Below are 24,887 nucleotides of genomic sequence, written 5' to 3' on the forward strand. Positions count from 1 at the left end.
CTCAAACGTTTCACTTCTATCTAAAATACTGGCCCTTATCCTTACCGTGCTTTAGTTTCTTCCTAGCAATTACCAATATCAGAAAGTACTTATTTAAAGAAAGATTCTGTGTTGTTTATCTTTCTCACTAGAATAAAAGCTTCAGGAGAATAGGAACACTTTTCATTAAATACCACTGTATTTTCTACTCCTGGAACAGTGCCTGGCCTAGAGTAGACTTGATGAATATACGTTGTATATTGAAAAAATACACTTAAGTAATACATGATAACAATTTTAAATAAGAAGAAAATGACAATGATGATGGTTTTATTATGACAATAATGGTTCAAGCTATTCACAGCCTACCATTTCTTTGGATAACCAAGGAATGATTGCCATGTCTGTACCTCCATTTTGAGTAGGGGAAATAAAACCAAGACAACACAAAGCAGGAACAAATTTCTCTAGAATTATGCAATTCCTATTTAAATAAACTGAGGTAAGCATGGGATCTGAAATAGATAAGGATTTACAATCTTAATACTGAGGAAATCGTAGTCACCACTGAACGATTGTAGCCAAGGAAAAATACACCTATTTCAGCAGAGGACTAGAGCAGGGCTATGAGTTACAGGGTTGCCCCCAGCAGCCCTGGATCTGATGCACAGGCTACCTGATGAAGCCCAGTTGAGGTGATGATTGTCAAAGCACAGGGCACATCCAAAGGAAGAGCCTGAGAGCAGTGATGCCACAGTCACTTCCAGGCCTGTGCAGGTGCAAGCTGGGCAATTTGATTTTGATTGCTTTCTCACTCTAATTGTCAGTAAATAAAATCATAAAATTAAGGATCTGGAATACCTGAGATAGTAACACAAAATTAAGCACTGATATGTTCCTCTCCTTGTCCCACACCCTTTTTATATCAAAATAAGGTGGACAACATCTTGGCCAGACCAAAAGAACATACAAAGGTGGTCCAAGAATACATCATACTGATCAGAGAAAGTATCAAAGGAAGAGGAAAAAAATCAACCTATAGCTCATTAATAAATAAGCGTGTGTGGTGTACACTTGACAAAAATGACTACAACAATTCCTGTCCTAATTTCATTTTTGTCGATTTTTAAATTTCTAACTTATATGGAAAAGTTAAGACAGCTCAATGAAATAAAATTCTTATCTTCATGGAGAATGTGATTTCTTAAAGCATAACTATTTCGTATTTAATTTTTGACATCATATCACATACACTTCAGCTGTTGACATAAGCCCCTTATAGCACTTTTGGCAGCTTCTCCACTAGTTGCATGTTGCCCCACAACTCCAGCAGGGATTTAATTGAACAAGCATCTCTTGAACTCCTACTAATATGTGAAGCAGCTTCCTGGGGTGCATAGGGCATGTAAAGACCCCTAAAGAACTTTGATGACCTCACACAATGAATTCTGGAGATAAACAGTAAAAAAAATTAAATGGCTATTTATGCATATATTTCCTTCTTCCCCGTCCTTTTCCTCTAGAGGTCTGTACACCCCATTACTGAGACCTTTGTTGCAATGATAGGAAGTTTCCTTGCCAGCAGAAAACCACAGAAGCTGGTAAGGCTGGATTGATTTAAAATAAAATAAAGAGAGGCTCATTCAGTTGGCAATGTCCACACCTTGAGGCTTCCCCTCTGCTGGAAACAGAGCAATTTTAAATAAGAGACAGAAAGTGGAACTTTGAGAACCTAGAGATGATGTGGGGGCAGAAAAACATGTCACATATCAGAAATGCTATGATAATCTCAAAGAAAAAAAAAGTATTGCATCCATGAGAAGAGAATATACCATATACACAAATATAGAAGTGGATGCTGTTTAAACTTTAGCAAGTACAAGGAATACACACACATACACACACACACACGTTTAAATATTAATGGACGAGAATATAAAGAAAATCTAGAAAGTAAAACAACAACAGATATAAATAGATTCAACTGGGAGAAAAGATAAAATAATAAGATTAATCTACAAAGTCAATGATGAGGGGTTATATAAAACTTTTGCTCTTGTATTCAATGTAGTAGCTTGAAGAAGACCAATACTTTTATTAAGAAATACTAAAAAGTCTGAGTTTCAGACAAATAAATTATTTGAAGGCATCAGAGAACTACAAGTAAACAAGACTGAAGGAAGGGAGAAAATTTCCACAGTGGAGAAACCCAAAGAGAAAATCTGACATTTTAAAGTCACTTTCTTTCTGGACACTTATTTGTTACTTCTTTGCTAGGGCAATACAAATTAAAATCATAGTAATATACCTATATGCATAGAGTAACATATGTACTGTTAAAAAAACTGATCACACCAAGTGTTGATGAGAATGTGCAATAACTGGAATATTCTTACATTCTTGGGAACATAAAATGGTGTAACAACTTTGGAAAACTGTTGAGTAGTTTTGGTTTTTTTGGAGGTTTTGTTTGTTTGGAGGGGTGTTATTTAGATAAACATATACCTACCATATGACAGACTCATTCTACTTCTAGGTATTTACCCAAGACAAGTGAAAGCATACATCCACAAAGACTTGTACATGGGTATACACAGCAGTTTTATTTGTAATAGCCCCCAAATTGGAGGACTCCCACTTCCCAATTTTACTTACCACAGAGACACAGTAATTAAAACACTGTGGCACTGGCATAAAGGTAGGCATATAGACTAACAGGATAGAATTGAGAGTCCAGATATAAACCCATACATCTATGACCAACTGATTTTTGGTAAGGGCACCAAGTCCATTCAATGGGGAAAAAGTAGTCTTTTCAGCAAATGGTGCTGGAACAAGTGGACATCCACATGTGAAGAATGAAATCGGACCCCTTACCTCACACCATATACAAAAAACAACTCAAAATGGACCATGACCTAAATATAAGCACTAAAGTCATAAAACTCTTAGGAAAAAATCATAATTTGTATTTGGCAAGAGATTTTCAATTTGACACCAAAAGTGCAAACAACAAAAGAAAAACTAGATAACTGGAACTTTGCTAAAATCAAAAACTTTTGTGCATCAGAGGACATTATTTTTTTAATTTACTTTATTTATTTAAGAAATATTTCTTGGATACCTACTTAACTACATTTAAAATCCAGAAAACTTTCTTCATTACATTATTTATTTGCATTACACTTTATTTAAGGACTTTAAAAGTAGATCCTTTGCTAAGATATGTATATGTATATATATATGTTATATATATGTATATGTATATATATATATGTTATATATATATAAACCTTTAGATATATCACTAGGGAATGACCACATAAGGTACAGTTTCTGACCTCATGGAGCTAACATTCTAAGAAGATGAAACAATTAGACATAACATGACTATCGGCAAAATAGTATTGTATATAATTTAATAGATCAAGTGCTGCTAAATAATGAGTTAATGATCCAGCATTATGAATATTATGCTTTTTGTTGTTTTTGGTTTTTTTGGTGGTGTTGTTTAATAGACTTTATTTTCAAAGGACAATATTTAAAACAGGAAAAGAATACTGTGGCTATCAAGCCACACAGAGTCACAGAAGAAACCTTAAGTGCATATTGTTAGGTGAAAGAAGCCAGTAAGAAAAGGCTACATACTGTTTGAATCCAACTATATGGCATTCTGGAAAAAGGCAGAAATAGAGACACTAAAAAGGTCAGTGGTTGTCAGGATCTGGAGGGCTGGTGGTGAGGAGGGAGAGGGAGGAGGGAGAGGAATACGTGTAGCACAAGACACGTTTAGCGCAGTAAAACTATTCTATATGATACTGTAATGATGTATACATGATATTATGCAATTCAGCAAACTCACAGAATATAAAACGCGAAGAGGGAACCCTAATGTAAACTATGGACTTTAATAATAATGTATCAACATATGTTCATCAAGTGTAACAAATGTGCCGCACCAATACAAGACGCTAATAACAGGGGAAATACGGGAGAGGGTGTGTGGGCATGAAAGTATATGGGAACTCTCTGTTCTTGTTCAATTTTTCGGTAAATTTAAAACTTCTCTAAGAAATAATGTCTCTTAATGAAGAAAAACAACTAGTGAGTGAGTTGAGACACTATCAACATGATAATAATGATTTATTTTAGGTTTTTTGAAGTGACGCTTTGCAGTACAGTTTGGAGACTGGGAAGATGGTGCCTCTGTCATCTTCTTTATTTGGTAAGAAAGCATAGTAATTTGAGTTTTGTCTTTATTAAAAGGTTTGGCATTAGACATAATTTTGAGCTCTCTGTGATTTGTGCTGTGCCTGTGTTTCTTCAACATACAAAACTACTATAATTGCTAGGAATGTCAAGATGAGATAAAAACAGTTAAATGCAGAGCCTGTCAAATAAGAATGGTCTGCATCCAAAGTCTATCTACATTTCTGTTTCTTGAACTTAATCATACCATTGACTCTTATGTAGCATATGTCTTACTATAAGACTGATTTTGATCAAATCTATTGTTTTGCTTTGGTTTTGATGTGGTGACTTGATCCCCAATGCTATCCATTCTTTCCATTGAAATGATCCAAGCCTCTGCTTCTGATTACAACATGCAATTGTAGCCCAGCAAGTGATTTGGTCCATAAGGGTTTTTTACTTCAATGAAAATTTATGTTTTTCCAGTAAAAGTCATTGCAATGGAAAAATTATATTGTTATTGGGTATCCATGTGGATTTATAGGATTGAGGATAAAGTTATGGAATAATAGTTTCCTTTGTGAACTGATTGATTTACAATTGTTTAAACATTTTGTGATATAAGAAATGTTCCATATTTTGGCTAAACCATCTTTAATAAAACCACCTCCTTCTGCAATAAGTTCAATGTTTTTGAATCCAAATATGTGCAGCAGAAGATATTCATCTATCTGATACATTTCTTGTATGATTCAGACAGACAGAAAAGGGAGAGCATATGAAATCTTTGTCTTATAAATCCCCATGATTCTCTAAAGGAATCCAAATAAATTCAACCAGTATTTATTGAATGCCTACTTAATGCCTGCTACTACTCTGAGCTTTAGAAAGTGAATGGACATAGAGTTCATAGTTACTGCCCTCACACAGCATATATTCAATTGGAGGAAGGTAGACAATATAATAGTCCCTTGGTATCCACAGGGGATTAGTTCCAGGACCCCCCATGGATACCAAAAGCCATGGTTATTCAAGTCCCTTACGGTCAGCTCTCTACATCCTTGGCTCCAAATCTGTGGATCCAGAGGGCCACCTGTATTGTTATTGAAAAAAAAAAATGGTGTGTAAGAAGCCCCACATGGTTCAAACATTTGTTCAAGGGTCACATGTACACCTACATAACCACGAGTATCTTTAAAGATAAGGGCTACAATAAGAAGAAAGAACATTTCGTGGGAAAGAGAATAACTGAGGGTGAGGCGCTATGGCCTCTCAGGAGACAACACTTAAGTAGAGATCAGAATGATGAGGGGCTGTTGTAGAAAATTGGAAATATTCTTACTAGTAAATTAATGTGTTAGCGTCCCACAGCTTCACGGACGCTGGAAGAAGGCACGTGACTCCAAGGTCAAAGATGGAGGACAATTTGTTATTCACAAAGTTTTCTATACCAAAGAATCAACATTTTTGAAGCTATTTCCTCAAGCCCCGATTTTCACAGGGAGGGGCAAAGAAAAGCAGATGGCCCCTGAATAACAGTGGGTTGCATTGTAGGACAGAAACTCTGAGCTCAGGCAACCCCTAAGCTATTTGTATAATAGGCAGTAAAAATGCCTGAACTTACCGTCTCTATCTTCCAAATATTTACTACGCAAAGATCCTTGAAAAGATATTCTGGAACCAAGTGTAATTGGCTCCTTGTTTACAAGATGTGTGAAAATGTGAGAGATCCATGAAAAATTGATTCCTGATAGTAGATACCCCTCACTTCTACATAGTCTTGAATTCTGGCCAGTTTTCCCAAGAGTACGCCATTCTATCAGCTACCCAGGTTAATCTTACTGACAAGAGTCTGGGACCAAATCCATTCAATTTGCTTCCTATATTGTTTAATTACTACTACTACTACTACTACTACTACTACTACTACTACTACTACTACTACTATTGATACTAAGAACAAGACTCCAAGTAGCAAAATAAGGCCAGCTTACAGCACTGAGCTCAAACATGCCTCATGATATCACAAATACAACCAGTACAACAAATTCTGTGAACCGCCAGTCTACCTTAGAAAACCAGTTTCCTAAAAAGAGTTCTTAGAAAACTCTTCTTAAGTTTCTGCATTGATCTTTCTACACAACCGAGGCATTAATATAGGTACAGCAGAACATCTTAGTAATCGCACAAACCCTGCCTTAGTCCGCAAGGAAGAAGGCAATGGAAATTGTATCATCAGTAACACCCTTGGTCAGTAAGTTGAGACTGACTTGAAAGCCTTCCAGGGCTGAAGTAATGTCATTGACCACTTCAACCAAAGTGAGGGACACTTTTTGTGCCACTTTTTCTAATTAAATGACTCCCATCCAAGGTTGACTGCCTGCAACCTGCACATAATTAAAGACTCAGTTACCCCTGCATGAAGTTCCCCACCTGCAGTCATTTGCGTGATACCAATCCACATTGGTTTCCTTAAACACATGAAGTTCTCTTTTGACCACCCTAAGTCACCATGCTTCCATGGGGAAGGCAAGTTAGCGCCTCGGTCCTATACAAGTATAGCTTGGGGTGCACATGATGTCCCTGGAAAGAAAGTATTATGTAAAGTTGCTAGGAACCCCATGCTTCCATAAGCCAGAAGGTTTGGGATGAATCCAAAATGACCTCCCACCAACTCAAAAGCATTAGACCGCACAGTTCAGTTAAATAATTGTGTTTGATGCTTGTTTGAGGAGCAGTGGAATGAGGGAAGCCTGTCTAGCCTGTCCTCTTTGCCCACTTCCCCATAGGGGCATGTGTTTGCTCTTGGTGACTGAGCAATGGCTAAGGGAATGGAGGTGTGGAAGATATTCGAACGGAGGTGTTGGCAGATGCTCTGCATGGGAAATGCAGGATAAGGGCCACTCTTGTTTGTTTCTAATAGATTTCTCAGTAAAGTTAAGGGGAATAGCAGTCCTATAGTCATTAGAGTTGCCTAGTGAAAAGTGGCAGACCTAGCAGTCATTTAAATCTAAGGCACGGGCAACAGTGTGGGGGGAGCTGCATCAAGTCATTTGCCTTGTGAGGAAGGTTCTAAGGACAATTATGAAAGACACAGGTCACTGATGTCCTTCTCTCCCCATTCCTATTGAGGATTGGGGCGGTTCCCACCTCAGGTGCACTGCACAAAATCTGCATGTCCTATTCCAGTAGCTAAACCATCTCAGTTAGTATCAGCAAAGAACAGGCCCTTATTATAGGTATCTACAAGATGAATGGGAATGAAGTTTCCCAGAAATGGAGAGCTGCCCCTTTTATGTCTACTGCTGGGGCCGGGTCAGCTGTGTTCTTCAATACTGTGTACCATTTCCATTCGACAAACAAAGCTGTTTGGTTATTATCTTTCCTCTTCCAGGAAGTCATATATCCATCAGCATCCTATCTTATAACTGACACTGTAAGCCCTGTGAAAGATGTGAGATTTTATTTGCAAATTAACATGTTAGACTGCCAGGTGCCTAAGCCCCAATTCCCATAAGACGATGCAAAGGAGGGTGGGGAGGGCACCTGCAAATGCAGTGCCTTGAATTACAGAAGAGCAATTCTGAGCTTAGGGAACCCACATTTTTTATAATGGGCAGTAAGCATGCCTGCCCTTTTCCCCAGAGGGAGACACTATCTCTACATTCCAGGGTCACTTGCAACACAAACTTTCTTAAAATGTTCGCCTGACACAGGGCAGTCAGTGCTTTCCTCATAAAATATGCATAACACAGGAGACCGTGGAGAATTGTCTCCCATGAAATCTTATGTCAAAAGGCACAGCGAGTACACACACCTGGAGGCTAAAAGATGGGGAAAAATTGGCAGGTTGCAGGAATAAGAAGAAGCCTGTCTTTCTAGAACTAACGGACAAGTGGTAGGAAATGAAGCAGGGGCAATATCATGGACTGTCTTCTAAGGCCCTGTAGTGAGTCATAAGGAAAAACAGTCATTTAATTTTCTGCCTTTCATTTTGTATATAAGGTGTAGGGACTAACAAATGTTTACTCTCTCATATAAAATTCCAATAATTTAACTGTGGTCAATTTTAATCTTCACCTATTCTACTCAAACCCAAACTGGGATATTCTTCTACCATGCAGCAGAAAAACTGACGGAAAAAAAAAACTGTAATCAAGATGAATATTCCAGGGCTTGAGTTCAATGACATGCTAACAGAATGACCTGTCTTTTCTTTTCAGAAGATTCGTCAGTTATAGATACAGAATTTCAGTACCTCAAAGAAAGAGAGTGGGAGAGAGGATCTATTATACCTTGTAGCAGGGATCATAAATGTCAGCTGTAATGAAGAAAACTCCTTATTTAATTATGGGAGCAATTTAAATGAACAGGTAATAATTTCTGTTGGCACTTTAAAATGTAATATCAATCATGGTACACTTTGGGGACAATAATCCATGATGTAACCTAACTCTGCACGAATTGCATTGCAATTGAAATTATTTCATCAATATGTTTCAATCTTCTAGTTGTAATCTTCTTTTCGTTTTAGAATTTTTTAATGCACATACATATTTGGGACTGGAGGCACAAACTCCCATATGTATGAATTTTTCCAGATAGAAAAGTTAGTCTTGCTTAAATGTGGCTGCAAGCCTAAGCTGCCAGTGGAGGCCCAGCCCTAACTGAGATTTAGAAGGGCAACCAACCTTTGGAGCAGAAGTGAGGACTATTTTTGTACTGCAAAAGCCTTGGTTTCATGTTTATTTGTAAGATTTTGGCAGCTATTTTGGGATGTTTCTGAGTTGCAATAAGAAACATTATGTCCGTGAATTTGAAAAAAGAGGGAAAAATTAAAAATAAAAATGATTTTCGCGTATGGATTTTTTTAAAATTTAAATTCATTATCAAACAGATTTTGATATTCTTGTGTGGGTTTTGTGTAGGGGGATGTGTCTTTTCTAGCTGGCTGTTTCAGGAAGATGCTTGAGGGGGAAAAATAAAGATCGTTTAAAAAGATTCTATGTTCTGGTTTTCCAAAGTACATTTTTTAACTTGTAAGAAAGTTTATGACTACACAAATGATGATTCCACACTGACCGAAGAAAAGCAAGCCCTGGGTCACTGGGATGTCTGGGTTGGCTGGGCGTTAAGGAGAAGAGCTTCCGATCTGAATTCAGATGAGCCTTTGGATTGTGGCATTGAGCAACTCGCTTTTTCTTTCAAAGCCTTGGTTAGACTTTTGGTGGAAATTCTGGGACAGCTAATGGATTTGGGAATGACTAATTAGAACACACCTAGACTTTACCTCTATTAAAATACTATTACTGGTTGTACCTATAATAACATCAGCTGTAATTTATTGACAACCTGCCAATTTAACCAGAGCACAGTTAAACCTATAAGGTTTATATCTACTCTACGCAGTAACTCTGTGGATAGACATCAGTAGCCACTTTTTCAGAAGAAAAAACAGACTAAGAAATACCCCTTCCTAGTGAAAGAAATAGAATTCAAAACCAGTCTGTCTGGATCCCAAATCCACGCTTGTTTTATTGCATTTTGTTGTATATCTTCACTGAGTCTTCAATTTTTCTTGACCTTAAATTCTAGAAAGATAAAAAAGATAAATTGAAGGAAAAAAATTAAAGTAAGTTCTTTTGTAATTATTCCTTTAGAATCCATGGTATTCGTATTTATGAATTTACAGCAGTTGCTTTAAGAGGCCCATCTGATATCATCAATATGTGAGACGCTGTAAGAAATTAACAGGTAGCAGGAAAGCATGATTTTTAATGTAAATTTACTAACATAGAACTTTGTACTAGCATCATATCTATAGACTGGTTAATTTCAAGGTAAATGATACCTATTAGCATCTTTACCAAAGTACTTAATAAAAAAATCAAATTGCTCTATGCTAAGTATCCATTTTGTTTTTTAATACTTCCGAGAAAGAATTTGGACCTATTTACTTCTCCTGGTTCTTGCCCATCTGGAGTCCCTAGTGAGTCATGAAAAGGTAGGGATAAAATGTGGTGTCCATTCATTTCATAACTACTGAGCACTTGTTGTAACATGAGCAGGGATAAAAAAAATGGAAATACCGAAGTAAAAATCAACAACCTATCTTCCAACCATTTCAGAATTCAGGAGAAAATGATAGATATGTAAACAAATGTTTGCAACGTGAATTAAGAATTTTAAAATGCTTTACAAAGACAAATGTATGACTCAGAGGAGGTACTTTGCAGCTTACAAAATGCTCAGCCTCTCTCTTGCTTGGAACTCACAATAATCTTTTGAGGTGGGCTGATCTCACCACCCCACCCCATCCCATTTGTAAAGGTGTGGCAGAGGGCAGAGCCATTGAAAGCTGAAGAGTCCTTTTGGCCAAATTCATGAAGCTAGAAAGTAGCAAGGTTGGCAGAATTCTAAGGACCACCTCATTTTCCCACCTCCCTGGTGTACAAACCCTGCGTATTCCCCACTCCTGTGAAGGTGTTGACTCATCACTTTCATGATCAGGTGATGTTATTTGGCACCGTTTACCATAAGACAGAAAGATTACCTGGGTGGGCCTGACCTAATCACACAAGTCTTTTAAAAGCAGGGAGTTTTCTCTGGCTACTTGTAGAAAAGGAAGTCAAAGATTCAAAGCACAATAAAGTTCTGATGTCCCCTTGCTGGATTGAGGATGGAAGGGGATAAATAGCACGGGATTCAGGTAACCTCTAAGAAATAAGAAAGTAGACAGGCAACAAGAAAAGCAGGAGCCTCTGGGCTTCCCTGGTGGCGCAGTGGTTAAGAAACCACCTGCCAATGCAGGGGACATGGGTTCGAGCCCTGGTCCGGGAAGTTCCCACATGCCGCGGAGCAACTAAGCCTGTGCGCCACAACTACTGAGCCTATGCTCTAGAGCCCGTGAGCCACAACTGCTGAAGCCCGCGTGCCTAGAGTCCGTGCTCCGCAACAAGAGAGGCCGCTGCAATGAGAAGTCCACGCACCGCAACGAAGAGTAGCCCCCGCTCGCCACAACTAGAGAAAGCCCATGCACAGCAACGGAGACCCAACACAGCCAAAAATAAATAAATACAATAAATAAATAAATTAAAAAAGAAAAGAAAAGCAGGAACCTCAATCCTACACCTCTAAGAAACTGACGTTTTCCAACAAAAATGGACTTGTAAGTGGATTTTCCCCCAGAGTCTGCAGACAAGAACTCTGCCTGGCTGACACCTTGATTTCAGTCTAATAATAACCTGAGCCGAACACGTGGCTACAGCATGCTGGATTTCTGGTCTACAGAACTGTGAGCTAATAAGTGGGTTTGATTTTAAGCCAGCAATTTTGTGGCAATTTGTTATGCAGGAATAGAAAACTAATACAATCGACCTATGTCTTTCAACTTTTAACAGTACTAGATTAGCCTTTGCTGAGTGTTTGTATAGGGCTGGGCATCATTCTAGACATTTTTCCATATTATCTCATTTTTTACATTGAATTCCGAGCTATGCTGTGAGGTCAGTATTACTGCCTCCGTCTTACTGGTCAGGGAACTGAGACTCAGATTTTAAGAGACTTTCTCAACATCTCACTTACGATAAGGGATGAGTTGGAGTTTACACCAGTCTGCCCTGATCTTCATCCCTGTCTCCTCATATTCCACTTTGTCTTCTCAAATGCCATGATCAGTGTTATTTATCTCCACCTCACCATGATGAATATTTGCTCTGTGACAATAAATTCTTATGTGTAAGGAAAATATACGTATGAAAACCCAGACATATCTGCAAGAAAGATTTGGCTAAAAATAAGTGTAAGGTTTAAAAATAAGAATACATTCTGTATATTCTTCGTCTTTTCTCTCTTTCCATTATTCTTTATATTTAATGGACTTCTTTACCAATGTTAAAATACGTAGCAGGTGTTACAGTTAGACCATTTCACAGATGAGGAAACAGAGGTTCAAGAAAACAATACCTTGTTCTTTTTACCTTACTTTGTTAGTTTCCTTATTCGGGTGAATGGAGATGTGTATCAGTGACAGATATTTTTTTTCCAGTCGGCTTCTTTGTGTTAGTTTCACAATGGTGAGCTCTCCAGTGAAGTGTTGGTAATCCTAGGAGAGTTGCACAGGAAATGAGTGATGTCTCACATTATTGTCATAAGTAAACACTTTACACCATCATAAGAGTCTTTTATGAATCCTCATCTCCAAACCTGACAATTTAGATGAAGAATATCATTTAGGGTTGCTAGATTTAGCAAATGTAAACACAGGACACCTGATTTAATTTGAATTTCAGATATTTAAAACTATTTTTTTTAATTAAAAGTATGTCTCATGTAATATATTGGGCATACTTATACTAAAATATATTCTTTATCTGAAATTCAAATTGAACCAAGCATCTGTACCTTATCTGGTGACCTTAACACCAACTTTACAAGTAGCCCCATGTTACGTGCTAGAAATGGAAAGATAATGAAGGTACATTTCCTCCTTTAGAAAATACACAATCCAGCAGGGACAGAGACAGGTTAAACAGACATAATATGGCATAAAATTACAGTGATAGAAATGTATGATAGCAATGAGTTTTGTTTATTAAGAACTTACCTTGTTCTAGGCACTGAGACAAGTGTTTCTTTTATCTCAGTTTAATTCTCATTGCACCCTAGAAACAACCATTATTATTATCTCTACCTTGTAGATGAGGAAACTGAGACCAATAAAGCATAAATAAATTGATAAGATTATCTGACTAATACAGTGGCCAAGTTGGGACAAAACCCCAAGTCTGTTAGACTGGGTACAGCACACACTGCTGCTCCTAAAACCCTGCAGAAAGACAGTTAATAGAGCTAAGTGAACATAAGCTGTCACAGAAAGATAGAAGGCACAGTTGTATATCTTGGCCATTGGGTTCTGAAAGATAAATAATTATTCACCACATGGATAAGGGGTGAGTACCTGAGTTTAGGAAGAGAAAACATCAGGCAAAAAACAGAGGCATAAAGCTGTGAAATATGTGATGGGTTTGGGAAACAGTGAAGAGGTATTTAGAGGAGAATGTCTACAGAGAAAAGCTAGTGAGGTAAAGCTCCACGTCAGTTTAGAAGAGGCTTATGAGCCATGCCAAAGAAGTAGAACTTAATCCTATGGATACTGAGAGAGGGTAAGGGGGTAAAAATGATTGAATCTTTATTTTACAAAATTATTCTGGCTGCCAGAGAGGAGGATAGGGTAGGGAAAGGAATTCTAGGTAGAAGACTTGGTGAGAGTGAGCTGAGTAAGGGAAGATGCCCAGTCAATGAGAGTGAACGCAGAGAGGAAGCAATGAAGGGAAGGGATGGAAGCTTATTTAGGACGGAGCATCACCAGGGTGCAGTTTCTCAAGACCCTGCTAAGAGGAGCTGAAGATGACTCTGCAGATTCTTGCAGGCTCAGAGGGGTGGATGGCTGTAGACTCAACCCAGAGTAAACACACCCAGTCTGCTCCCATTTCCCCCAAATACAGCACGTATGTGCCTTAATGCACTGCAGGTTTTGAGAAGGCAATTTTGACACTTTTTTGCAACTTCATGAAAAATCATCATTGACCTTTTTTATTGTTAAGGAAATCTAAGGAAAAAGGAAGCTGATTAAAGTGAGGACACAGATGACTGAATCCTAATTCTGGAGAAAGCTGACTCTATGTAAGCCTTTTTGTTTGCAATAACTAAAAGCCAAAATATGACAACTCATATTGTCACTATAGTACATTACAAATTGGTGAAATAAAATAAAACACTATGGACAGAATCCAAAGGAATACGGCTCAAATTAAAATATCAACCAAGCATTCCCTGTGTGCCCCATTTGTCATTCATTTTGGCCACGGGTCAACCAAACAGTCTAAGCCCCTCTACCCAGTCCCATCCCATCAAGGACATGGAGTGTCCCAGCAAAGTACAAAGAACCGAACTGAACTGAGGTCTTTTCTTGACATTTGCAGTTACTTCTTCCCCAAACTCTGGAGAGAAATCCAGGCTGCAAAGCAGCTGAGTGCTTTTTAATAATTACTATACAGAGTTAAAAATCTACAGCCGGTGCCCATTCGTCATTTCTCAGAACAGTCCTGGCAACAAGATGTTGCTTTTGCACAATGTTCTTCTCTTCTTTCCTTTTTTGTCTCCAGTGAAGGGATTCAAAATAATTTGTTCTCAATATTTTTCCTGCCTAGTATCTAAGAGTGAAGATAAGGTTGACTGCTGGACTCCAAATAAATTGCTTAGGCAGTAAGAAGCTAGCTGGTGGGTATTTGGGATTACATTGTCTCCTGTATATTTCGCTTTATGTTTCCAACCGTGAATGAGGTTGAATTACTATGTTCACTTCAGGGACAGCATGGTCTTTAAATTTTAATAGTAGATGAATTGTTGAAAGGATGACAGCAGTAGTGACATGCTTCACTGTCTCAAGTGTGCAAGGTGTACGTTTCTCAACACCAAACACATTGGTCCGAGGCCCAGGTAAGCCGGCTTTCGGCACAGACTCAGAGATCGAAGAATCTCGTGTTCTGACTCTGATGATCTTCCAAGTAAATGGAATCCCTTCCGTTGATGGAGCTGGCCTCACCTCTCGCTGACCCCCCGGAGCAGAGACTTAGGAAGAAGATATGTAAAAATAACAAACGGGGGCTTAGAAAGAGTGGGAGTCAGGGTTCAAGAGCACGGTCTGAAATGGTGGTGGTAGGTCTCTTTACAAGAAGCAACTCCTTCTTTTTCTTTGTTTCTCACATCTATCTGGTTAAATTTGCAGCTGAGACCTGATTCACATTTCACATTTGCCACATTAATTTTGAGTTCCATCGTATTTGGTGTCCTATAGTGTTTGTTTCTGGCCCAAACGTAGATTCCTCCCTTCAGCTCCAGGACGTTTATGTAGATTGTTTTTATGTAAGAGGGAAGAGGTGCAGGCAGGTAGATGGCAACCATATACATTTTTTAATACAGAGAATTACATGTCTTATACACACATACTCATGTCTGCACCATGCCTTCCTTGGCTTTTAGAGGATGCTTCTTTAGTCAAAGACACATAACAGCACCACTTTTCCTCAGTGTCGTAATGTAAGGAAGAAGTGGCACTTACACTATTGGCAATACACTAAAACAAAGGATAAATTAAATTTTGAAGTCAGCCTATTGACCATGTGCATTTAGCTTAAATATTTGATCTTCTATGAGTTTAGGTAAACTATGAAATATTGCAAATGTCAGAGAATCCAAAAGGATGAATAACAATTAGCAATTAAGTGTATTTTTAAAGCCTACACAGGATGGGCAATAGATTCATGTTTCTGCCAAAGTGGCATCAGTAAATTAATTTTCCCAAGAAAAGGAAAGGGATAGCATCCTTCTTATGGCCACGCTGTGGACAGAGCTGAAAAGCTGTTGGCCTGAGAACACAGACAACATTCTCTAGGCGGCGTGTGCTGTGTATCGTAGGAACGTTTACTTTACGGGCATAAAAGGGAATCCCATTTAAAGCCACCCCACTTAGTGTTGACTCAGTTTTCTCAGGGAACCCTGACTCCCGCTCTTTTTAAGCCCCCGTTTGTTGCTGTTGATATGAGTGGTTTGGCGTAAATTATATCTGAAGTACCTGTGCATTAACAACTATAAGACTATAATCCTTGGAGTATATGGAACTGATCATCTGAGGAACAATGAGAGTAGAATCGCATTACTTATGCAGTGAGAAGTTTAGGCACCTTGGCTAAAAGGCTATAATGAAGATTTATATATTTAACCCAGTCCAATTTGGCCTTCCTAGTAGGGTCCATTCAAATTTCCTATATCTGAAACCTAAGAATATCAGTTTTCCTGCTTACAAACGTCAAAAAAATCATCCGAATCTCCAAAAATGAGTTCACGGTCTGCCTTCACCTCTTACCACAGCGGAGCATAAATCCAGCTTTCAGCTTTTATTTTCCACTTCATGTTTTCCATGCCCTCCAGCCCAACAAAGCAACACGGTGTCTCTTGAACATCCTTGAGCTCTCCTGCTCCTGGGCCTTTGCAGATGCTCTAGTTATAACCTTCCCCCACAAGACACCGCCTTCCTTCTGCCCTGATACATCGGCTGTCCCCATCTTTGCTCTTATACCCATCCTACAAGATCCGTTTCAAATACCATTCATCCCTGAAGAAATTCCTAATTGTCCAACCAAAAACATTTTTCTCTTCTTTTAAAGCCAGACAGAGAAAGATAAATATCATATGATATCACTTATATGTGGAATCTAAAAAAAAGATAAAAATGAACTTATTTACAACACACAAACAGACTTACAGACACAGAAAACAAATGTATGGTTACCAAAGGGGAAAGGCAGGGGGGAAGGATACATTGGAAATTTGGGGTTAACAGATACACACTGCTATATATAAAATAGATAAGCAACAAGGACCTACTGTATAGCACAGGGAACTATGTTCAATATCTTGTAATAACCTATAATAGAAAAGAATCTGAAAAGGAATATATATATGTATAACTGAATCACTTTGCTATATACTTGGAACATGGTAAATCAACTATACTTCAATAAAAATGCATAAATAAATAAAAATAATAATTAAATAAAGCCCCAGAGAGTTTGGCATGTGCCTTCTGGAACCTTCTGCTGCCACTCTTCTGCATTGTATCTGCCCTTCACTAGTGTCTTTCCCTCCCGATGGATTCCTGATTTGGGTTTGCTCTATATTCTGTAACTCAGCGTCTCGTTCTTAGTAGCTGTTAATGCATATTTATTAATGAAAATAAATATGTGGTAACAGATTTGATGGGATTCTGTGAGCAGAGCAGTGGATGAGAAGCCCACATGGTGCAGTGGGCAAAGCCCCAGCTCCCATCCCTCCATCTCTAGGGGATGCGGACCTTGTGCATGATTCTGTTTGCTCGTCTGGACTGGGACCTCTGTGATGAGTGGCAGGGGGACTTTCCTTCTTGGTACCCCAGAGCTTTGTCCGGGACATAACTACGTGGAAAGTATTCAAATATTTGTGGTTCCAAATTGTCCCTTACTGACATTTTTATCTGGGAAAATCCCTCCAATTATCTAAGCCTCAGATTTCTTTCTGGTAAAATGAGGGACTTCTTTTCAAATTGTTTTCAAATTTTTGTTTCGTAGAAATTTTTTTTCCCCTATGCATGTAACTATTAGGTCTTTCTTCGGTAATAATTTAATTCACTTTTACTGTTAGGTGGGTTGGATTTGTTGTTTGGTGTTGTTGGTTTAATTAAACCCTCCGGTGTAAGCATGTCCAAGTGGTGTTACATTATTCAAGTTTCAGAGGACATAGAAGAAATCACAAGGCAGAGGAACACGGATCAGACATCCCTACAGGAACTGGTGTGCCGTACTCTCCCCACTCTTAAGATCTGTCTTTTCTGACAAACAGGGCTAGGATGGATGGATGTAGGAAACGATTAGCGCTCCAGACCTAGTTTTGTGACTTGAAACTCAGAAACAAATCCCCTCTCCGGCAAATTAGCAGCCATTATGCACCCTTAAGATAAAAACCTTAATTCTGTAGAGGTATCCTCGACCTGTCAGACTGAACGTCCTTTCTCTGACGATGATTAGGTGGGAAATACCTTGTCCAGGTGCCGGTTTCTGTGCGCTGCTTAAAAAAAAAAAATTTTTTTTTAAAGGCAAATCACTAAGCTACAGCTGCTATTGTGGCCTAATCACTAGTTTTCTACAGTAAATGACAAGCCAGCGTCCCTTGTAAGTGGCAGCCGCAGTGGTCTTCTTGCTGCCTTTACACTTGCACAAAGCGAATTGTTCTTTAGAGTCTGACACAGTGGGAGCCTTGCAGAGCCCAGTTCTGGACTTGAAAAGTTCAGGCTGCCTTTTGCACTGACATTTCTGCTTTAATGCTTTTTGCTACAAAATTAAGTTATGTGAAGCTCTCCAGTTAGCTCAGCACTAAGACCCAGGCTCTCCATCATACAAAGGGAAATATGTGTCTGTGTTAAAGAATCTGGAGAATGGAAGAGGAGATTTTACAAGCACCTAGGAAATCTGATTTGAAATCTCATAAGGGGGTTGCTGAAAAGTGCCGAGATGTGGTATGGCATCCAGACTTGGAAACGAAGGGAGAGGGCTGATTCATCCAAACTGTTTTCCACAGAATAATTTTTTTTAATGCCTTCCCTCTGGCCCTGCCATATTTAGTGCAATGCCACTGATATTTGAAGTCTGTTCTCTGCTACAATGAAATAGCAGAGAAAAATAAGAAAGAAAAAAAATAGAAATTCTGTCTCCCAGGAATAATATTTAAACCCCATTCATTTTAAGCAAAAAAAAAAAAAAATTAACATTTTCAATGTTCTTCTTTACTATTTATAAGGGACCAAAATTTTAAGCACCACGTGATATGAATGTCGTATGTATGTAGGTATAAATATTATAATGTGTAATACTTCCTTTTGGGCCTCAGGTGAAGAATTTGAAAAAAATCAGCATTTTATGAAAAAAAAATTACCTCAAACATTTAGGTTGCTATATTATAATGTGTCACTATAAATTGCAGCAGAGTATTGATTTCAAATTCTTTTGTGACATTTTTTAAATAATGGTTTATAAAGTTTATAGTCCTCCCCCTAAACAAATTTCTCCTTCTAAACATGCATCCTTATGTTGATGATATAACTGTTTCCCAGTGACCTTAGCTTAGGACCCTGTGCCCTTGCTTCTCCCTCCCCTCTTATGTTTCTCATGCTTTATTGGGTGCTCTCTGCCTCCTTTCATAGCTTTTAACAGCTCCAGTCTTCATTCTTTATTTGCCTTGTTTAAAAAAGGTGGATCCAACCTACCTACCTATGCTTATTTTCCATTATGCCCCGGCACAAACTCCAACCCAGTTCCTATATAGCAAGATTAAAGCTGGAAGGAACCACCAGGAGCACCTTATCTTCACTCCTTCTCCATTGCTAACAAACCCTCAGGGATGTCAAGCGTGCCTAACCATGAACTACACTCTGAGCATCAAGCAAGGTCGTCAGACTGAACACTCTGTGACACAGCACCAGCTGTCCTGGCTTCTCGATGTGATAAATGGATCTTTTTCTGTTTGATCCTGAAATCCGGGCTCCTCTGCCTGCCCAGGTTTGGTTCCTTGTATCTGAAGATTGAATGTTGTTCATTAATAGTGTCCAGTCCTTTTCTAGGGCTGAAATCCTGCTTCCGTTGTGCAAAAGTTGTCTCAAAATCAAGACAAATGCCCTCAAACCCAATATTCAGCGCCAGGGGCTTTGATGCCATCTGACAACATCTGCTCTGAGGCTGGATGACTGCTGGGCTGCTTCATCTCCCAACCACACTTGCTCCTGGATTTATCACCTTCCCATTGTCCTCCTGCCATGATGCTCCTGACCCTGAATGCTTTTCTAATCCTCAAGTATTGCTCATTGCAATTTCTTCCAGAGTCTTCCTGTTCACACAGGCTTTAAAACGAGAAAGTCCCTCAGTCACCTTCTGGAATTGTGAAATTCACCTTCTCAAGGAAGTATCGTTTTACTAAGTAAATAGAAACCACTTCCCCAAAAGAGATACAATTCAGAAAGTTTCTTTGATCTGTAGTGGAGCTCCCTGATGACCACTGGAAGACTGGGATTTGAGTCCAACTTTTTTATTTGATTCAATTAAAAAATGTTAATATCTATATTGGTGAATCTCCAAACTGTCTCTCCATCTCCCATCTGCCTCTCGAGCCCTGTCCCTGTGCCTTTCACATAGAAGTCCAGCTATGTCTGGGCGTGTTACTCACCTTCGCCACATACCTTGGGTACCTTCCTCTGGTTAATGGCCATAGCATCCTTCTAAAAATATGATCATCTTTGATTCCTCTCTCATATTTGTCACCCACGTTAAATCAGTTAGCAAGTCTTATTGCTTCTCTTTCCTCAGCTTAGCTCTGATTCACCTTCTCTTTCCAGTTATTTTGTTATTACTTAAGCTTAGGCAATTATTACCTCTAATCTATACTTTTACAGTAATCCGCAATTGGTTCCTGGACTTTTATTCTCACCGTTTATACTTTCTTTTACGTATTACTTCCATATTCATTGTCAATCTCAAAAATGACCTACAAAATAAGGACCATTTACAAGACAAAATACATACTTCTTAGGTGGTATTAAGGGTCCCCCAGATCCGTCCTCAACTTATCTCTCTAATATAATCTTCTGCAAGTATACTGTCATAAGGTTTATATAACGTTTTCTCAAACATTATTTTCTTTGATAATTGCATCAGCCCTGTGAGTTGAACTGACATCTGTTAACTTGGTTTTATTATTCCATTTTACAAATGAGGAAGCAAATGTATACAAAATTGTATGACAATCCACCAGTCTGCATTATTTACCCGTCACACTGAGAATCAGAGGCAGAAGCAATCTATAACTCACACCCTAATTGTTCTATCCCTTCGTAAACTTTCCAAGAAATGTCAATTCTGAAAATGTCTTGCCCTCTCTCTAGGCAGAACTAGTTCCTCCCTGCCCCAGGTTCCCAAAGGACTTTTCTACAAACATCTACTAGTATATGTATCACATGCAAAGTGATTTTTTTTTTTTTTTCATCTTAGTCAACAGTGAGATGCTTGCAGGCAGGAGCCGTGCTTTTTTTTTTTTTTTTTTTTTTTGCGTAGTGTTTTGTCATTTAGCAGTCTCTGCCACATAGTGACAGGAAGTGCCATATAAACAATAATTCCCTCTTGTTATTAGGTCGTTCGGGAACATGGTGGTGTATACTGCCTCCAGAGAAGTACTGCATCCCTGTGCACTTACAGAAATCACAATCATACCCTGATTGCTGTAGAGAAGACTATGTGTTCTGTAGCATCTCTAAATGTGAGTCTTGCTAAACTTGAAGCCAGAATTTACTTTGGAAAATCAACTGGCCATTCTAGTTGTACAATGAAAAGTACATTTTGTCTGACTAATCCGAACCCTTGCCCTGAGTCACAGGATGTAAGGCCTAAAAAGTCATGCCTGGCTCTGAAAGAACACTGCTTTCTTATGCAAATGCCTTTATTAAGAATGTAGCTATTACAGAGCATGATCTCTTCACGTATTTAATAGAAATTGAACAAATAAGTTTATCCAACCTCTGGATAGACCCATAAAATTACTAATCTTGAACATATTAATATTTTATGAGTGCTAAATAACATCTTGAATATGTTTGCTGGTGGAAGATATTTTGAGCTGGGAATTATAATGAGGAATCGGGCACTTTTCTTTTTACTAAGATTTAATATGTTCAATCTAAATTTTGAGACGATGATAAACAAGTGTGAAGTAGAGGAGTAAAGGATTATGTTATAAACTAATATGTAGTGAAAGAGTCCAGAACCAGTACCAGTGGCAAGATGATAAATTAGGGAAAAAAAAAAATATATGTATATATATATATGGTTAGGCATTTGCTGCTCCAGTTCATTGGATTGAGCATAATATAGAATATATCATAACTGTTTGAAATGGTAGTTTCTGATTATTATCAGGCATCACCTGTTGGTTATTTATAAAAGCCTCAGGAAGTAGGAATAGTCTCATAGGTTTTTATTAAGGGTGATTATCACTGCACTTCTTCGGAATAACTTTAATTTTGTGTCTTCCTCATTCTCTATGTATAATTAGCTCATTGAGGTAGAACCAACTGTTAATATGGCCCAGATCGCTGGTTCAGCCACATAGCCCATCTGAATGCGATGGTGAACTTGAAATGCTTTTAACTCTAAGATTTAGGCTTTCATACTTTCAGAGCCAGAGGCCAGCATGTAGTGTGTGTTCCCAGCCTCATTAAATAATTACTCTGGGGAAAACAGGCTGGATTTCCTTTTAAAAAATGATGTACAAGGCAAGTATATGCCCTACTGGAGTCTAGCTCTTAATTTCAATATTCTGATCACAACCTCAGATCAGTAGATCACTAGCACAAGTGTCTTTTCTTCTTTCTTCTTTATATTTTATTCTTTCTTTCCTTATTTTTTTAAATTATTAGGATTATTGCTGATTTTGAATTGTTAGACAACTGAAAATACTTCTGAAAAAATATGGTGGTATGTATTCCAGATTCAATAGACTAACTAAATTTGAACACACCTTGAGGCCAGGGTAAGAGAGTTGAAATTAAGTATACATTTCTCCGATTCTGTCTTGAAACTCCCTTTCCCTCTTATACTGTATGTTAGCCCAGATCTACCTTCATTGTCTTAAATTCTTTTCTTATGCCCCCCGCCACTTGCAACTGAAGTTCTTCAGTGCCTTTAACTTCAGTGCTTTACTGGGGGCCATGTCTAAACCAGAAAACCAAACAAGACCTACAAATAGAAGTGACATATGTGGTTTTTACACTTGAGGACCTCACAGTCCAATGGGGAAAATAGAAACAAACCAACCAAAAACCCCACAAATATAGTGAGGAAAGTTCCAACAGAAATATTCAATGTATAATGAAAACACCAAGGAAAGGGGTGAGCCTGGGCCTTTGGGAAGAGAGGAACAAGAACTAGCTTCTTAGGGAAGAACAGATATCAGAGCTGGACTAAAGGTTTGACTTCTCCTGATCTTCCCAAAAGCACAACATTTTATGAACCAAGAACTCTCCAGCTACCATTGAGAATATCTGTTTTCATGAAGTCCTTCCTTACATATTGTCTGAGCAAACATTATTGAAATACTGGTTTAATTGCCAAGTAATAATTCTAATGCTTGGTCGCAGAAGCAATTGGAGTTTCAATGTCATGTAGATATTTATAACAAACAATAGTGCTTGATGTAATAGAGTTCAAATTATTCTCAATTGTCCTATTGTGTGAATTATTTATGAACTTTTACACATCTGTAAATTCAGAATAAACTGCTATTAACCATTCCATATACAGGCAGAAAAAAATTATCAAAGATCTTTCCACATGATTTACTTACACTTCTGAGATTTATTTCAACATAGCATTTCACAGGTACAAATTATAGCATTTTATTTGTCATATGCTTAACTATTCAATATTTCAATTGTGTATATTTATTAGTGTCCACAGGTATGTTCAAAACCTTTGAGAACCACCAGGTAGAAATTGAGTAGTATACATCTCCCTATATATATAAAAAAAAAAATATATATATATATATATATAATATATATATAATAATATAGATGCCTATATATATATATATAGGCATCTATATTATTTTTCCTGTATTTTTTTAAAAAATTATTTCATGGAAGAAAATAACTATTAGATTTTTGTGAGAACAGAGTAGGAGAGGATGAGAAGGAGCTAAGATTTGTTTAGCATCCACTATGGGCAAGGCTCTTTACATGGATTATCATATTTAATCACTGTAAGATAATCACTGTAAAGTATATCATTACTCCTTAGATTATCACTCATTGCATTTTCTTACCCTCATCTTGTCAAAAAGGATATGGGATTCATCTTCCCGAGATCCACACGTGCAAGGTCGGGTCCACATCCGCACCCACACGTGGCCAGTATGTAGCCATAGCAGAAGCTGAACTTAACCTGGGTTTTAAGGACACAGCAAACTACATGGCTTGTGCTAGGTCTTTGTTTCCCACGTGAGAGGGCGTGTGCTACAACCCCTGCCTCTGGTTCTAAATCTTGCTGAACATATTTGGGAACCCTGTGCTAGACTTGACTGCTGCTTCCCAAGAGTGCATCCATGGTGAGCAAAATTATGGCTCCAAAGATGCCTGTGTCCCAATGTAAGAATATGCGACATTGCATGGGGTGAAAAAAAGACTTCACAGGTGTAATTAGGTTATCTATTTCAGGACTGGAAGACTATCCTAGGTTACCTGGGAGGGCCCACTCTAATCACATCCACCCTTCGAAGTGAAGAGGCTTCTCTGGCTGGGGTCAGAAAGATATGGCAGAAGGAGAAGTCACAGAGATTCCAAGTCTGACAAGGTTTTGATGCAGTATTGCTGGCTCTGAGATAAAGGGGCCCATGTACAAGGACCAGAGGGAGGCTTCCCAGGAGCTAAGGATGTCCTCCAGGTGACAGCCAGCCAGGAAACAGGGACCCGAGTCCTAAAAGCAAAAGAAAATGGATTCTGCCAATGATGTGAATGAGCTTTGGAGTAGATTCTTCTGAGATCCTTTTGATAACAGCCCAGCCAGCTGACACCTCCATCCAACCTAAAGAAACCAGGAACAGAGCATTGTGAAGGGCCAGTCAAGACTGTGAGGTAATACATTTACATTTTTAAGCCACTACGTTTGTGGAAAATTGTGACAGCAGCAAAGGAGACTATACAGCACCCTACCACCCAGGTAGTAGCTCAACCTTGGGCGGCCTGCTGGATAATTTCTTCCTTCTCCCTTTCCCAGTATTTATCCATTTCATTACCACAGAGCCGCATCTGCCACTGTTAGGCCATTATATATTTTAAATACAAAATTCACCTCACAAATGCTCAACTCACAAGGCCACTGTTCCTCCTTCCCTGCCTTTAACAAATTATTTTATCACAAAATACTGCTCTTGAGCCAAACTCAACACTCCTGCTATGAAAGACTATGAAATTAATCCAAGAACTGGCATTTCTCATATACTCAGTTATAATCAATAAAAATAAACCAAATCAAGTCATTATTTTTTCAATAATTTATTTCTTACTATAAAAATAATATCAATAC

General features: G+C 38.3%; 1 long non-coding RNA gene across 1 annotated transcript; it reads right to left on the reverse strand.

Moving 5' to 3' along the window:
- Positions 1 to 7,515: 7,515 nt before the first annotated feature.
- Positions 7,516 to 23,357, reverse strand: LOC309611750. The gene is made up of 2 exons (XR_014234713.1): positions 12,776 to 23,357; positions 7,516 to 12,274 (listed from the first exon to the last, which is right to left on the reverse strand). It is a non-coding gene; the product is annotated as an uncharacterized lncRNA (long non-coding RNA).
- Positions 23,358 to 24,887: the final 1,530 nt, after the last annotated feature.

The sequence above is a fragment of the Balaenoptera borealis genome (genome assembly GCF_965194805.1).
Source record: "Balaenoptera borealis genome assembly, chromosome: 15".
Classification (NCBI taxonomy): domain Eukaryota; kingdom Metazoa; phylum Chordata; class Mammalia; order Artiodactyla; family Balaenopteridae; genus Balaenoptera; species Balaenoptera borealis.